Source organism: Tursiops truncatus, chromosome 8 (assembly GCF_011762595.2).
Source record: "Tursiops truncatus isolate mTurTru1 chromosome 8, mTurTru1.mat.Y, whole genome shotgun sequence".
Taxonomy (NCBI): Eukaryota; Metazoa; Chordata; class Mammalia; order Artiodactyla; family Delphinidae; genus Tursiops; species Tursiops truncatus.
In genome coordinates this window covers 9,992,132-10,007,934 of record NC_047041.1, presented here as the reverse complement: position 1 = coordinate 10,007,934, position 15,803 = coordinate 9,992,132, and positions in this window count along the sequence as shown.

Sequence of the window (15,803 nt, the reverse complement as noted above, 5' to 3'; positions counted from 1 at the left end):
ATGTGGCTTGGGGTAGGAATATGGACCGGAGGCATTGGCTGTCCAAACTTCAGGCTCCTGTGTGCAACGAGAAAAACACTACCCACTTTAAAGAACTGTCGTGTGCATTAAATGAAACAACACATGAAAAGTGCCTTACACAGCAAAAAGGACTCAGTAAACGTTCATGAGGTAGGCAGGAGAAAGGGATATCCAAACAGCCAGTGATACAGTCCCTTAGGGGAGAAGTTGGTCTCGGTTTGGTAGACTGCCATCCAATAGAACTTTCTGTTGTCTCTACTGTCAGTCACAGTAGCCACTAGCCAAATGTGGCTATTAAGCCCTTGAAAAGTGGCTGGAGCAAGCAAAAACCTGAATTTTACATTTTATTTCATTTTAATGAGTTTAAGTTCAAATATTGGACAGCACAGGTTTAGAAGAACACCTTGCTGCATCACTTTAGGCTGTGAAAAGGTGTCCCTTGGGCCTTAGGATATGGCTGAGAGTGGTAAGAGTAGCTAAATTGTTCTGCCCAAAAATGTATAAAAATGTGAGGGCATGGGGAGGCAATCTAACTGGAAGGAAAGGGGAGAGGTTGAAGGGGGAAAGGTCCAGCTGCACTGCAAGAGGCTGACGACAAGCAAATGCCAAAGGCATCGGGCGGGTGTCCCCCGGCAGTCCAGTGGTTAGGACTCCACGCTCCCGCTGCAGGGGCCACAGGGTCGATCCCTCGTTGGAGAACTAAGATCCCGCATGCCGCGCAGTGAGGCCAAAAAAAAAAAAAAAGGCATCAGTAAAACCCTTCTGGTGGGGACTTCCCTGGTGGTGCAGTGGTTGGGAATCCACCTGCCAATGCAGGGGACATGGGTTTGAGCCCTGGCCCGGGAAGATCCCACATGCCGCGGAGCAACTTAGCCCCTGCACCACAGCTGCTGAGCCTGCGCTCTAGAGCCCGCAATCCACAACTACTGAGCCCACGTGCTGCAACACTGAGCCTGCGTGCTGGGAGCCCATGTTCTGCAACAAGAGAGGCCACCACAATGAGAAGCCCATGCACCACAGCGAAGAGTAGCCCCCGCTCGCTGCAACTAGAGAGGGCCTGCGCACAGCAATGAAGACCCAATGCAGCCAAAAATAAATAAATAAAACCCTTCTGGTGGTAGAAATGGCTCGAGGGAGCTATGAAAAGTGGAATAGCTAATATTCAGTCTTAAGTCATATACTGTCCTCCCTGTAGCGTTACTTCTCTCTGTTGCCCCAACTCTTCAGAAACTCCTGCTCAACACAGCACCTGGGTGTGGCAGCCTTTGAAGAGTGAAGAGATGGCGAGACCTGTGGTGCCCAGTGGGGGTGAGTCCTTAAGGAAAGGTGACAACATGCTCAGGAGGGAGACAGGAATGATGAAAAATCCAGCACAAGCAGGATGCGGGGACCCAGAGAATCTTTAGCGATATCGCAGGAATGCTTGCTTTTCAGCTGCAGAGGGAACGGAGATTTTGGACCCTGTTTTAATGAAATCTTCCAGGTAACGGCAACCCCAGTAAGGGGGAGGGCTTGAGCATCCAGGCAATGGTTCAGAACGTTTCCCCAGATGAATGCTTCCCAACTCAGCATCCCAGAGCAGCCGTCTCTGGAAGGGCCCACCGCAGACCTCAGGTGTGAGCGAGAAGGGGGCAGAGAGGGGCTGAGCCACAGCTACAGCCGACAGACGGGAAGCGGAGACAGGACGTCCTGCTAAATTTATAAAGCATAAAGTCTTTTTCTCTGGATCTTTGTCTCTCTCTCTGTGGCGTCTAACGACAATGGACCCCTGTCTACCTGCTCCCAATTTCTGTAGTCAAGTGACTGTACGTGTGTGCATGTGTGTGTGTGTGTGTGTGTGTGTGTGACAGAGAGAGAGAGAGAGAGAGAGAGAGAGAGAGAGAGAGAGGCGGAATGCAAAGTAAGGTGCCCCTTAGATGATGGGCATCCTTCATATGCTGAAACAAGTACCTCCCAGGCACTATCTATTTCGCAGTCTTGGAAGATGACTCCTGAGTGTTATAATGTGGAATAAACATTCTCATGCAATTAATTCCATGGCCAAAGTCTCAGATGAGACCCTGTCAGCTGCCCCTTCCCTGCCTGGAACTTGGTGGGAAATAAAAAATTACCGCTTAGCAGCCAGCTGCTACTCGCTGCCCCAAGAGCCGCCTCTGTGGCCAGAAAGGCTTTGGACAGAGCATAAGGGGGAAGAACAGAATGCAGCCTTTCCAGAAGAAGGGACTTCTATTTTCCTCTTGTCCAAGTCAAGCCAGCTCTCCAGCTCCAACACACGAGAACTTACGTGATTTTGTCTCCACCCATGTCATCTCCCGGTCTCTGCTGACTATAACCCCCACCCTATAACCCTGTTCTGTGTTCATCTCGGTGAGGAATTGTGCACCCAGTGAAACTTCTGGCTTTGCTCCCATGATTACTCAAGCTCCCATCAGCACCGTTGCTCAGGGCAACTCCCAGTGGAGGTGGGCCAAGCAGGTAATCTGCGGTGTGATTTGAGAGTATCATATTCTTTCCAGAAGCCTCCTATTAAAATGCCTAAATTACCTGGGGGTGGGGGGAGGGAGGAGAATGGTATTAAGGTATTAAGCTGGCAAACAGGCAAGGAATATTCCACCAGGCTAACTACACCTCCCTGAAGACGGGAAGCTGAGGGGCCTCAGAGGATGGGATTGAGGGGAGTGTAGTTTAACAGGGGCGTGGGGTGTGAAGTAGACGGGCAGGGGAGGGAGGAGAGGGAAACAGAAAAGAAAGGGTGGAGCTGTCTGAGGGGAGCTCTACAAGGAGGATTCTATTTTGCCTGGGAAAGGAAGGAGAATGAATCCTGGGTTTTCTGGGTCGGATCAACCTGGATTCACAGCCATGCACGGTCTGGGTGAGCCTCTTGGGAGCTCCTCGGAGGTGGTTTCTTTTCCTCACGGGTACGGGTGATGTGTTTAAAGCCCAAACCTTAGAAGGCACAATCATACATCATTTTTGCCTAAGCCTGACCACTCTTCCTGCTTAGAAAACAATGTCACAGCCGAGGCCAGGAGTAATTGTCACGTGCATCTGTGTGGGTCCCTACACCTGTCAGAGCACTTTTCCAGAGATGGTCATGACTGCCCCCGTTGTAATAACATTAAGAGGAAGAAGGTCTCTGTGGCCCTACTCACAGAGAGGCTTAGAGGGGGAGAGCAACTGTGTTAGGACTCCCTCAGCTCTGGGGTAACCTGGATCAGAACTTCTGCATCTTCTGAGCTCTAAGCCTGGGCTGGTTCTAACAGGTTTTTCTGATAAGCCATGCTCCATCTCCAGCCATGAAAGGTTTAGTGCAGTTAATAAGCTGGGCAGAGAATAGCATATGCACATCTGAAAGACGCTGATTATGCATCGTTAATTAGGAACTTGGCCGGGTGTGTGGTATCTGCTCTGCATCCCGAAAGGCAGCGTCTGCAGCCTTTGCGGGTAAGAAGCGTTTGGCACTGTTGTTCTCCTGTGGTGCCAAGTCAGCCAGATGGAGCTTTGCCAGCTTTTTGAGCACTTCTGAGCCCAGCTTTGCTGATGAAGACTCTGTAAGCTGAAGTGCTGCAATGAAGTTGTTTGCAGACTCATTTGGGTTCAAGTTTAGGTTGGCATGAACTGAGATTCAAGTGCTGCATGTGCAAAAGAGCACCAGACACCTGCAAGAAGGGGCAAAAAGCAACAGGCGTCCTGGTGAGGGAGCCACATCATCAATTACCTCCACCCTTTACCTATGACAGACACCACCATCTATTGAACCATTACTATGTGCCAGGAACTGTACTGAGGATTTTTCATGCCTGGTCTCTTTTTCTTTTTTTTTAATTTATTTATTTATCATTGGCAGTGTTGAGTCTTCATTGCTGCATGCGGGCTCCCTCTAGTTGCGGTGAGCGGGGACCACTCCTTGCTGCAGTGCGCGGGCCTCTCACCGCGGTGTCACGCCTGGTCTCTTAATCATGAATTTTTATTACCCCATTTGCAGATGAGGAAACCAAAGCTCTCTTAGCAATGTTGAATAACTAGCCTAAGGCCATATAATGGTAAATATGGAGACATCATTTGAATGCAGGGATTTCCATCTTCAGATCATTTGCTCTTTGCATCTGTACTACATTAGCTGTCACCAAACAGATAATACATTTGTTTGTCATCAGACATGCAATAAGTGACCTGGCTCACCATACTGATTGGCAAAGAGGGGGAAATATTTTATGGCATGGATTTGTCGTTGGTTAGGGTTGGACTGTATTCACAGAAAAGGCCAGGGGAATTCCCACCACCCAAGGCAGCACTGCAAAGGGAGATAATAAAACTGAAATCATAGAAATTCAATCAAAGTGAAGGCTTCATTCATCCGAACAGATTCCAGAAGTATTTAATCAGTTAATGGAGAGATAAAAATAGATCATGAGGCAGCCGATAATAATAACATTTCTTGCTAAGACAGCCCTTAGAGGAGTAGCAAAAAGAAAGACAGCCTTAGTAGCTTCGATGGTCAGTGAAATAAAGTTTGCTCTGGGAGAGAAGAACAAAAAGTTGGAAACACCAATAGAAGAAACAGTTAGTGCGAGGTGTTGGAAGTGGGGAGGGGGATTGCCACGGTAGAAGTAGTAACAGAGTTTCAGCAGAGGTCCATATTACAGCTCACCAAAAAAATCTATCAGCAAGCTTTTACTGAGTGCTGGGGGCACAGTGGCAATGTGAAACTGAAAGACCAGGCTCATTTGCAAGGAGAGTGCAGGGTACTGGGTAGATAAAAATAGCACACTTGAAACAATTAGAGTGCAATTAACGCGGAACTGTCTGGTTGCAGCTGGAGTACAACAGGACTCCAGAATGTGGAGAAAGCCTGATGAGCTGGAATAGTCAGGCAGGGGCAGGAAGAACTCTCTGGGGCCCCAAGGTACTGGGCATGGAATGCTTTGAGGGAGAAGGTCTGTTCCTGTGGGATGCTCAGCCTAGGCAATACAGCACCAAACATCCGACCACAGCCTTGCCCTTCCAGAAGTTTCCAGTTAAAAAGCACAACACAGAGCTTGACCTAGGATAGGTTTGTTGAATACATCAATGAAAGAACAAAGTGATTGGAGTCCTAGGGCCTCCTGGGGACAACTGAAGAAGTAGGACAGGAATAGCATGGTTGCAGAAACATTCCTTGGTCCACTGTATACTTTCTGAGGGCAGAGACTATGTCCTTATTCTGTATTCACTGAGCCTCTGTCATACAAAAAATACTGTGCTAGCCCTGGGGATGGGGTCTGCAGATGGAATGAATCATTCGTAGTCTGCTAGCTTCAAAACAGCTCCGAACAGAGCTTCTTTTGGAGCTTAGAGCCTAATTATTTACGCCATGCCTCCGATCACTGGACATCCTTTCCCTAAACACATCGACTAAATCATTAATTCTGTAAATAGTTCACACCTACTACGTGCTAGGTAATGTGATAGGCACTGGATATAATCATCAAACAACAGTGTTTCTGAAAAGACTGTATGATTCCAACTGTATAACATTCTGGAAAAGGCAAACCACCGAGAAAATAAAAAGGATCAGTGGTTGCCAGGGATTAGTGGCAGGGGAGGGATGAATAGGCAGAGCTCAGAGGACTGTTAGGGCAGTGAAAATACTTTGTACGATGCTATATTGGTAGATCTATGTCATGATGTGTTTGTTCAAACCCATAGGTTGTACAACAGCAAGAGTGATCCCTCATGTAAACTAGGGGCTTCGAGTGATAATGATGTGTCAGTGTAGGTCCATTGATTGCAAGCAGTGTCCCACTCTGGTAGGGGATGTTGACCATGGAGGAGGCTCTGCATGTGGGGGAGGGGCAGGGAGTAAATGGAAAATTGCTGTACCTTCCCCTCAATTCTGCTGTGAACCAACACTGCTCGAAAAAAATAAAGTCAAAAAATAGACAGTGGTTTCCTTTAGAGAGAGCTTATTGTCAAGTGGGGAGATAAATAGTTGCATACACTTAGTTCAGTATAATTGTGTAATTAATTTCACGGTATGTCGTGTGAAGTATAGAGAGAGGTTAAGGAAAGGATCACCTGGGCTGTGCAGAGGCGTGAGGGATGATCTCACGGAGGAAGAAGTGCTTAGTGGCTCTGGAGTGGGCTCCGTCGGGGCAAGGCGTGGCAAGTGGGGGTCATATGTAGAGCCGATGGAATGGAATGTGCAAAATCTGAAAGCAGGGAGAATATAGTAACATGTCCTGAGAGCTATAAATAACTGAGTGTTACCAGAGCACACAGTTCTGGAGGGGGAGCCATGGAAGATGAGGTGGGACGGATCAGCAGGTGCCCAATTGTGAACCACTCTGGTAGCCAAGCAAGTGGGACAGATTGTGTCTTGTTAGTGACTGAGAGGCTATGGAGGAATGTTGAGAGGCGGGATGCCGGGATCAGGTTTATGGATAAAAAAGAACATTTTGTCAGCGTCATGGAGGATGCGTGGGGTGGGGTTGGGAGGCGGTGGGGAAGGATAACTGAGCAGGAGGCAGAGAGGACAAAAGGGAAGCCATGGCAAAATTAAATAACCTACACAGAGCGCTTAGCACAATTCCAGGCACAGAGGAATGGTGTTTTATCCTATCCTCTGCCAACTTCAAGATTTCTCACAAGCCATGTCCCATACCTAGAACATTCTTTTTTCTACCCTGTTTAGCAACCACTCCTTAACTCAAAAGGATCTTCTAGAAAGATTAACTTAACTTATTAGACATAAAGTGATTTCTCTAGTTTAAAAAATAAATAAATAAATGGAAGCCATGGCAATGGTCCATGTAGGGAACCATGAGAGCCTTGCTTAGGGCACGGGCAGCAGGGAGAGATCCATGAGCTACCTGCAAACTGAAATCAACAGGCCTTCCTTGGGTACCAGTTGGATGTAGGGATGAGGGAGGGGGAGACCAGGATGACTGTGAAAGTGGCAGTGCTGGTCACAAGCCTATAGGACAGAGTCTAAAATCCACAGCTTGTCACGCAAGGCATCTTGCCATCAGGTGACACCCTACTTTTCCAGCCCCTCTGCCCCTGGGAACCCTGTTCCATGCTCCTGTCCGGGTGGTCTAAGTCTTTTCCTGAGCAAGCCATGTGCCTTCCCACCTCCATACCAGAGCTTCATGTGCCCCAGCTGCAAAGAATGCCCTCCCCATGCCTTTCTACCTGACAACCCAGAGAGCCTCATCTGAAACTCTTGCTTCTGTAAAGGGCCTCAGACTTTTTTGTCCTGTTCCCTAATGACTCTTAGCCCTTGCAGAAAGAATCCTTCCTCCTCTGTGCTCTGCTGGAAGTTTGTTTTTGTTACATAAAGAGACTTTATCATTCCAATATTCTACTTAGATGCTCACGTCTGTCTCCCTGGGCTGGATTAGTTGCTCCAAGCTACAGTCACAGCTCCACTGTGCAGCTGTAACATTTGGGGAAATATACTTGGATCTGTGGAGTTTACAATCTCTGTAATTAATGACATAGGTTTTGCTGGGGCTTTATTGGTTTAGCTTATAGAGAAAAGAGCATTAGTATTGGAGTCAGGCAGACGGCAGCATATCACTTAGTGTTTGACTTTGGTCTCTTGGCCTCAGTTTCCTTATCTGTAAAATGGGAATCACCACCATCATCACCATCATCATCCTCATCCTCATCATCATTGTCTCAGAGGATTGTAACGGGGTTAAATACATGTAATAAATACAAAGGCCTGAGTCTGGCATTTGGCGTATGGTAGGTTATGCCAAGAAAATATGAGTTTTTTCCCCCTTTCCATCTTATAGTTCTTCGATTTTCATACTTGAAAAGCTGGTTGATAACATTCTTTCATGCTGGTTCTACTCTCACCCCTGCTGTGCCAACCTTTTCTTCCAGTCTTCAGATTCTTAGTATTGTTTTGATCACTGCCCTTCTTGGGACACCCTTCAACCTCTGCACTTCCTTTTCTTTTTCTTTTTTTAAGTTCTGAGTAACTTTTCTTTTTTAAAAAACAAATTTATTTATTTGTTTGTGTATTTATTTTTGGCCATGCCGTGCAGCATGCAGGATCTTAGTTCCCCAACCAGGGATGGAACCTGTGCCCCCTGCATTGGGAGCTAGGAGTCTTAACCACTGGACCGCCAGGGAAGTCCCTGCACTTCCTTTTCAAAGCATGGTGACCCTTCATAGGTGGAAGCTCTTAAAATAGTAGTAGCGGGAGGAGGAATAAAAATAATAATAAATGATGACAAGTGACATTTATCGGGGGCTTACTAAGTGGCAGGCTCCACGCGCAGCTCTGTTTGTGCAGTGTACTTGCTACCCCTACGATTTAGCCATTATCTCCATTTCACGGATGGGGAAAGGGAAGCTTAAACTGTTGAGGAAATTTGCTGATAGCCAGGTCGCTAGAAAGTGGTGGAACCCAGAGCACAGGCAAAACCCATGGGTGCCCGGTCTAAAATCCTCGCCCTTAACCACACATTCTTCGAACACTCCTGGAGCCCTCCATGGCCGTTTGCGTCGTCACAGGGGGGCCGTCGTCACAGGGGGCCGTTTGCGTCGTCACTCAGGCCAGCTCATGGGCTGTGACTGGCCTTTCTGTGATGCCTGCTGGGTGCTTGTGCTTAGACATTGTGGCATCACAGGACCAGTGCTCAACTCCACCAACACCATCCGGGGTATCCCCTGAAGGGAAGAGAGGATCCAGGCTTCCTTCTAGCAACTCTTCAAAGTGCAAGCACTTAGATCAATACACACCGTTCTCCCAGGGCTGTGATCCGTGCTCTGTATCGGACTAAAGCAATCTGAGTGAGGACAGAACTTCCCCAGAGCAAGTGACAGTGGTGTTCAGGCTGAGGCTCTCTGGTGAGCCTCCTTTGATTCCTGCCAGTTACAGAGAACATTTAGTACCCAGAACTCCTGCCAAATATCACGCTCGGGGTCTGGCCCAGTTTCACGGACGCCCTTCTGGGGGCCCCACTGTCAGTTCCGTCTCCTTGCTGCTGTCTCACCGCGGCGCCTCGGCAGCACTTGGCCTCCTGCTGGCTCTTCTCCACGACCCCAGGCTTGCGGGGAGCTACTGCTGTTCCCTTCTCTCTTCCCCTCACTTCTTCTTTCGGCTCCATGCCCACCCCCTAAGCTGTTCCTGTCGCAGGGACTCTGAGTTTCCTTCTGTGCGAACGCTATTCCCCAGACCTCTAATTGGTTGCCTCCCCATCTCCCGTCTGGTCTTTACTCCAATGTTCCTCCTCCAAGAGGCTTGTGTTCACAGGGCCAGCTGAGCAGCCTCACCTTCCTCACTACGCATCACCCTGTTTTATTTTATCAAGGCTCTTCTAGTTCCTAGAATTATCTTATCTTATCTTATTTATTTATTTATTTATTTATTTATTTATTTATTTATTTATTTTCCTGGCGGTACGCGGGCCTCTCACCGCTGCGGCCTCTCCCGTCGCGGAGCACAGGCTCCGGACACGCAGGCTCAGCGGCCATGGCTCACGGGCCCAGCCACTCCGCGGCATGTGGGATCTTCCCAGACCGGGGCATGAACCCGCGTCCCCTGCATCGGCAGGCGGACTCCCAACCACTGCGCCACCAGGGAAGCCGTACCTTTATTTTTAAATGTGCATGTTTATGATGGCTCTTGCCCTCGTAGAATATTAGCTCCCTAACTGTGAGGTCTCTTCTTCTTTGGCACCATAGTCCTAGTTCCTAAAATCGTACCTGGCACATGGTGGGCTCTCTGTATTTGTTAACAGGCTGCATGACTGATGCAATGACCAACTGATCAGAGGTCTAGGTGTGTAGGCAAAGAAAGATGGTCATAATGAGAGCTATCATCTGTCAAGGTATTGTCTGTACAAGCATCATGCTAAGGATTTGACATGCATGGTCTCATTTAGTTAACCCAACAATCCTATCATTATTCCCATTTAACAGATGAGAAAACTGATGGTTAGGAAAATTAAAAAAAAAACTCACCCAAGAAATATACCTGCCTTAGGGCCCTGAATGGTAGAGCTGACCCAAAAGTAGTAATCTGTCATCAGAGTCAAACACTTTTAACTATTTTGTTTAAGAATCACCAAGTTCAAGAAACACCCACTGCAAGGGGATCCAAGAAATACCAGGTAGGACATTAACAAGTGTTGACCAGGATATAGAGAAATTGGAAGTCTCATACATTGCTGTTGAGAAGATAAAACAGTGCAAACAGTTTAGAAATTCCTCAAAAAGTTAAACATAGAGCTACCCTACGATTCAGCAGTCCTACTCCTTGGTACACACCCAAGATAACTGGAAACATATTCACAGAAAAACTTGTATACATATGTTCATAGGAGTATTATTCATGAGAGCCAAAAAGTAAGAACAGCCCAGATGTTCATCAACTGATGAATGGATAAACAAAACATGGTTTAGCCACACAAGGGAATATTATTCAGCCATAAAAAGAATGACGTACTGATTCATGTTATAACATGGATGAACTTTCAAAACGTTATGCTAAGTGAAAGAAGCCAGACCAAAAAAGGACAAATAGATACGATTACATTCATATGACATGTCCAGAACAGGCAAATCCGTGGTGACAGAAAGTAGTTTGGTGATTGCCAGGGGTTGGAGGGCGGGGAAGTGGAGAATGACTGGTAAAAAGTATGGAGTTTCTTTATAGGGAGATGAAAATATTCTGGAATTAGGTAGTGGTGAGGATTGTACAACCAGGTAAACTTTAAATGATTAAAATGGTGAATTTTATGTTCTATAGATTGTATCTCAAAAAAAAAAAAGAATTACTTGGCTTATCTGCCTGTGGATAGAGCAGTTTGGGGAGTGCAGGTGTGGCGAGTGGTTAGGTAATCAGTCAACTGAGAGGCCAGTCCATCGTTGCAGAGGCCCAGCTCTGAGGGTCATCTAAGGAGTAGTGCTCTTCTTGAACTGGGGAGAGGGACTGGCAAGTGCAAGGCCAGGACTGACCCATACACCAGGACTGGGCGCTAGATAGGTTTCTAGAACTGGGATTCGGATGGAGGTGTCCGAGCAGAGCCCAGCATATAAACCAGAGTGCATGAGGGAATCTGGGTAAAGACGCAAGGCCTTGGGCCCTATTAACGGGACAGAGGAACCACACAAGGGGAAACGTGGGTATAGCCACACCGGAGCTCAGGAGCTCACGTTAGAGCTCTGGGGCCCGGATGAGACCAAGAGGCCAAGCACTCCAAGACTTGGCCTCCATTTGGCACAGCTCAGTCTGTTTCAGGACGTCCTTTTTCAGAACTGGAAGGCTGGGGCTGAGCAGCGAGCAAGAGTTGAAATCAGAGTCTCAGCTGGGGGTGAGGGCCAGGGCCAGGGGCAGGGAGCCAACTGGCAGGCTGAGACACCAAATTCCTCCAGCTGAGAGCTGTTCCCCAAGTTTAAGGCTCTGGGGCTTATTACAATGCAAATGGCCCTGAAAAGTTAGATAATGGGGCCAAGGTCACACAGCTGGAAAGTGAGGAAGCCCTTATTAAAGGCAGCTGCGCCTGACTCCAATGTCCTGGCTTTCAGCTCTGAGGATGAGAGGCAGTCTAACACGGTGGTGAAGGGCATGGGCTGTGAGTTCAAATCCCACTGCTGTGTGACCTTGGACAGGTTACTTAGCCCCTCTGGGCTTCAGCTCTCTCCCCTATTAAAGTGCATGGCAATGACTCCGCCTATCTCAGATTGCAGTGAGGATTCAATGACTTAACACATACAAAGCACTTTAGAATAATGCCCAGAACCCAGGAAGTACTAACAGCCATGAGCGGCGTGCTCTACACCAGCCAGGGAGCCCAGGCGTGCCCATCTAGACGTGGCTGATGTCAGTTTTGTCTAGAACCATCCCTGTTTTCTGTTTCCTCATATCTTGCTCTGGAAAGACATGCCTTGTTTATGTGTTTCTCCAGGGGTCAAACTGAATCGATCAAGTCACAGAGAGTGCCAGGCATTTGGCAGCCCAGTAAGAACAGAGATGGGGCAGAAATCACCAGTTAGCTCTACATATGAGTCACCTCCTCCTCAGCTGATCTCCTGTTGGTGGCTAGAATCATTTCTCCCACACACGGATGATGCCGGTAAATCAAGACCTTCTTGGGTAGTGAAGGAAAAAGCTTAGATACATTCAGTTCACAGAAGTAATACTATTGGTCAGCTGAGCACAATTGCTGTTTAGTGGAATATATTAGAGTTATCTGCCGTCAAGAGGCAGTACTTGATACTCACAGAGCCTCTGGTGAAGCTCTTTGATAGTTAGCCTTCACCATCTTTCTTGGAGAGAGGTCCAGATGGCTGTCCCTCATGGCTATCCGTGAGGTCCTGCCCACCCTTCCGGGTCCAGCTCCAAAGTTACGAACGAACCCTCTCCTCTCCTCCCCCGGTTGAAACTAGTCACTCCTCCTTTGTGCTCTGTGGGCACCTTTCTCTGTATTCTTTTTTTTGGCCATGCCACATGGCTTGTGGGATCTTAGTTCCCTGACCAGGGTTTGAACCCGGGCCCTCGTCAGTGAAAGCATGGAGTCCTAACCACTGGACCGCCAGGGAATTCCCCCTTTCTCTTTGTTTTAGCAAATTGCCTCATAGTATAGTTCTAGCCTCATGTCTTGCCCACATTCAAGAGTAACTTCTTTGATGTCATGGACCGTCTGATTCATCTCTGCATCCCTTTCTGCCTGCTAGCTCACTCAAGTACCATCACATTGGTTGTGGGTTTGTTTGCACTCTGAGTAGGAATCCCCCTTGAAATTCTAATATATCCCTCTCTGGAAGGCTACCTTCTAGTTGAGAAGAATTCTTCCAGTAATACATGCCTTCCGCTTAGTAGGAATCTATATCTGTCTGCAGAAATAAATCAAACAAACAAAAAATTAGAGAATTTTGGCCATTTGACCAAGCCTGCAAAACCAAGATGAAACTTGGAAATGTGTCTGCTGAATTTTAGCTATTATGTCAAACAGTGCTGGTGCTGCGTGAATATGGTGCTGTATGGATTCCTAACCTTCCACAAGGGGCCCCTATTGTTTTGTTTCTCTCCTTCCCTTTTTTCTTCCCACACATGTTTATTGAGCAGCGATTATACACCACGCATTGTGTTAGACAGTGGTGATTCAGTGATGGGCCTTTGTCCTTACGGAGCTTAGAGTCTGCTCAGTGCGGGAGATAGTCATTGATCAAATAGTGCTGGGAAGGAATGTGTACTTACTAACTGAGGGTGGTGCCCTGCAGGAAAGGAACACTGATCCATGACAGCTTGTTCCGAAGGAAGCTGACCAAGCCTGAGTGGGATGCAGGAGGTGGCCAGGGAAGATTTTGCTGAGGAATTGATGCTTATTGTGAGAGCTGAAGGAGAAATAAGTACTGAACAGGCAGACGGAGAGGGAAGGGAGGGAGGAGAGGTAACAGTGCGCACGAAGATTTTGTAGTGGGAGGACGTGCATTTCAGGAATGGAAGACCCAAGACAGGCTGGGACCTGGGACCCTTTGCTGCAGTGCTGCAATGCTTGCACCTGGACACACCTCTCCTCCAGAAACAGAATATTAAAAAAAAAACTATATGGGACTAAAAATAACTGTGTGCCTGTTCAGTTGGGGCAAAATTGTGGACAAAAGATACAAAGAGACCAAAAAACGCAACTGCCACTTTTGAAGAGCCTGGAGCAAAAGCAGGGTACTGCGCATGCCCCCTTCACTCAACACCACCTAAGGGGTGGGCAGACCACCTAAGCCACCCCTCTGGCCCGACCCCTAGACCCACCCCTACCCTCACCCTATATAAGGAGGAAGCTCACCCCCCCCCACCCGGTCAGGGAGCAAGCAAGAGAACCTGTTGGTTGTGTGTTCCCCACCCCCCCACCCACCCCCCACCCCCCGCTGAAGCAGGGGCCCCAATAAAGCCTTGCCTGAATTTCTTGCCTGGCCTCTAGTCAATTTCTATTGACTGGGGAAGGCCAAGAACCCTGGTCAATATCAGACCCAGAGCATCTGGCTGCAGCCCAGAGAGGATATAGGAGGTGGTTCTGTATGAGGCTTGACTGTTTACACGGGATGATAGAACATATGAGGACCAACTAGGCCAAGTTAGGAGATTTTGTCTGTATCCTTCCACAGCGGGAAGTCATTCAAGGTTTTAAGCCAGGGTAGAACATAGTCAGATTCAAAGCCTTGCTGCTCTGTGGGGAACGGAAGGATGTAGGGGAGGGTGCAAGAGAGAAAGAAGGAGACCAGTTAGGAGGCTCCTGCAAGGGGTCAGGTGACAGATAATGGCCTTAATCAGAGTGGTGGCAATGACGATGACATCTAAACATCTAGAATGTAAACGTCACCAGGGCTTGGTGAGGGAGTGAAGTAAAGCCCAGAGCTTGTCTCAAAGCTACTTTTGCCCAGCTACCATGTTTACCAGGGCTCTGGGGTAGCAGCTGAGTGTACAAACTCCCTGAACTAGCTATTGTGAATGATACAAAGAAAAGTGTGTCTGCCTTCAAGGTGTTTCTACTCCAAGGTCACACTCGAAATATACATACACAGGCAAATAAACTCTCCTGTGCTAAATGTGGACATATCAGTGTGAACTTCAGGTATGTGGTAGGGACATGCCTCTAGGCTTCCTGAAGTAAGAAACTGGGTTGAACTTTCATGATACTTTCCAGACTGTTAAGGACTACAAATGAAAACGTTTGCTTTTTGCCAGGAGATGAAAAGCCCGCAGGTTAACTAAAAATAAACATTAATGCATTCATTCATTTATGTATTAATTCACTTGTTCACCTGATTTTTATTAAGCACAAATGATGTGCAGGGCGTTTGAGCTGGAGAGCACAAGTGATGGAAGGAGACACGGTTTGGAGTCTAACGATTCGGGTTTGAGATCTATGTACTGGTTAGGTTTCTTTTTGTTATTATGGTAAAATATGCATAACGTGAAGTTTACCATTTGCAAATGTGTGATTGTCAAATTTAAAATAAACTTTCCTGTTAAAAAAAAAGTTTACCATTTAACTTTTTCTTAAGTTCAGTGGCATTAAGTACATCCACACTGCTGTATAACCATCTTCAGAACCTTGTCATTTTCCCGGAACTGAAACTCTGTACCCATTAAACAATAGCTGTCCATTTCCCCCTTCCCCCAGCCTCTGGCAATCACCATTCTACTTTCTGTCTCTATGAATTTTATTACCCTAGGAACCTCATATAAGGGGAATCATACAATATTTGTCATTTTGCAACCGGCTTATTTCAGTAGCATGATGTCCTCGTGGTTAACCCATGTCATAACATATGCCAGAATTTCCTCCTTTTTTTGTTTTTTCTTTCTGTAAAAGGTAGGCTTTTTTTTTTTTTTTTTTTGCGGTACGAGGGCCTCTCACTGTTGTGGCCTCTCCCGTTGCGGAGCACAGGCTCTGGACACGCAGGCTTAGCGGCCATGGCTCACGGGCCCAGCCGCTCCGCGGCATGTGGGATCTTCCCGGACCGGGGCACGAACCCGCATCCCCTACATGGGCAGGCGGACTCTCTACCACTGCACTACCAGGGAAGCCCAAGATAGGCTTTTTAATAACTGCTTTTGTCACCAGGTTAAGTCATGCAGTTACAAAGTAGTTAGAAATTTCTGAAAGGATATTATTGTTAAAAAAAGAAGCTCATTCTTATATAAATAATATCTAGTACCTCATTGGGACACTACTGTTCAAAAGGCCCTGGCCAAACAACTCCCAAAGAAAACACAACCCCAGGTTGTTTCCAGCCCACTGGGAATGAAGCCGTGTGCAGAAGATGAGGGCTCTAAATGA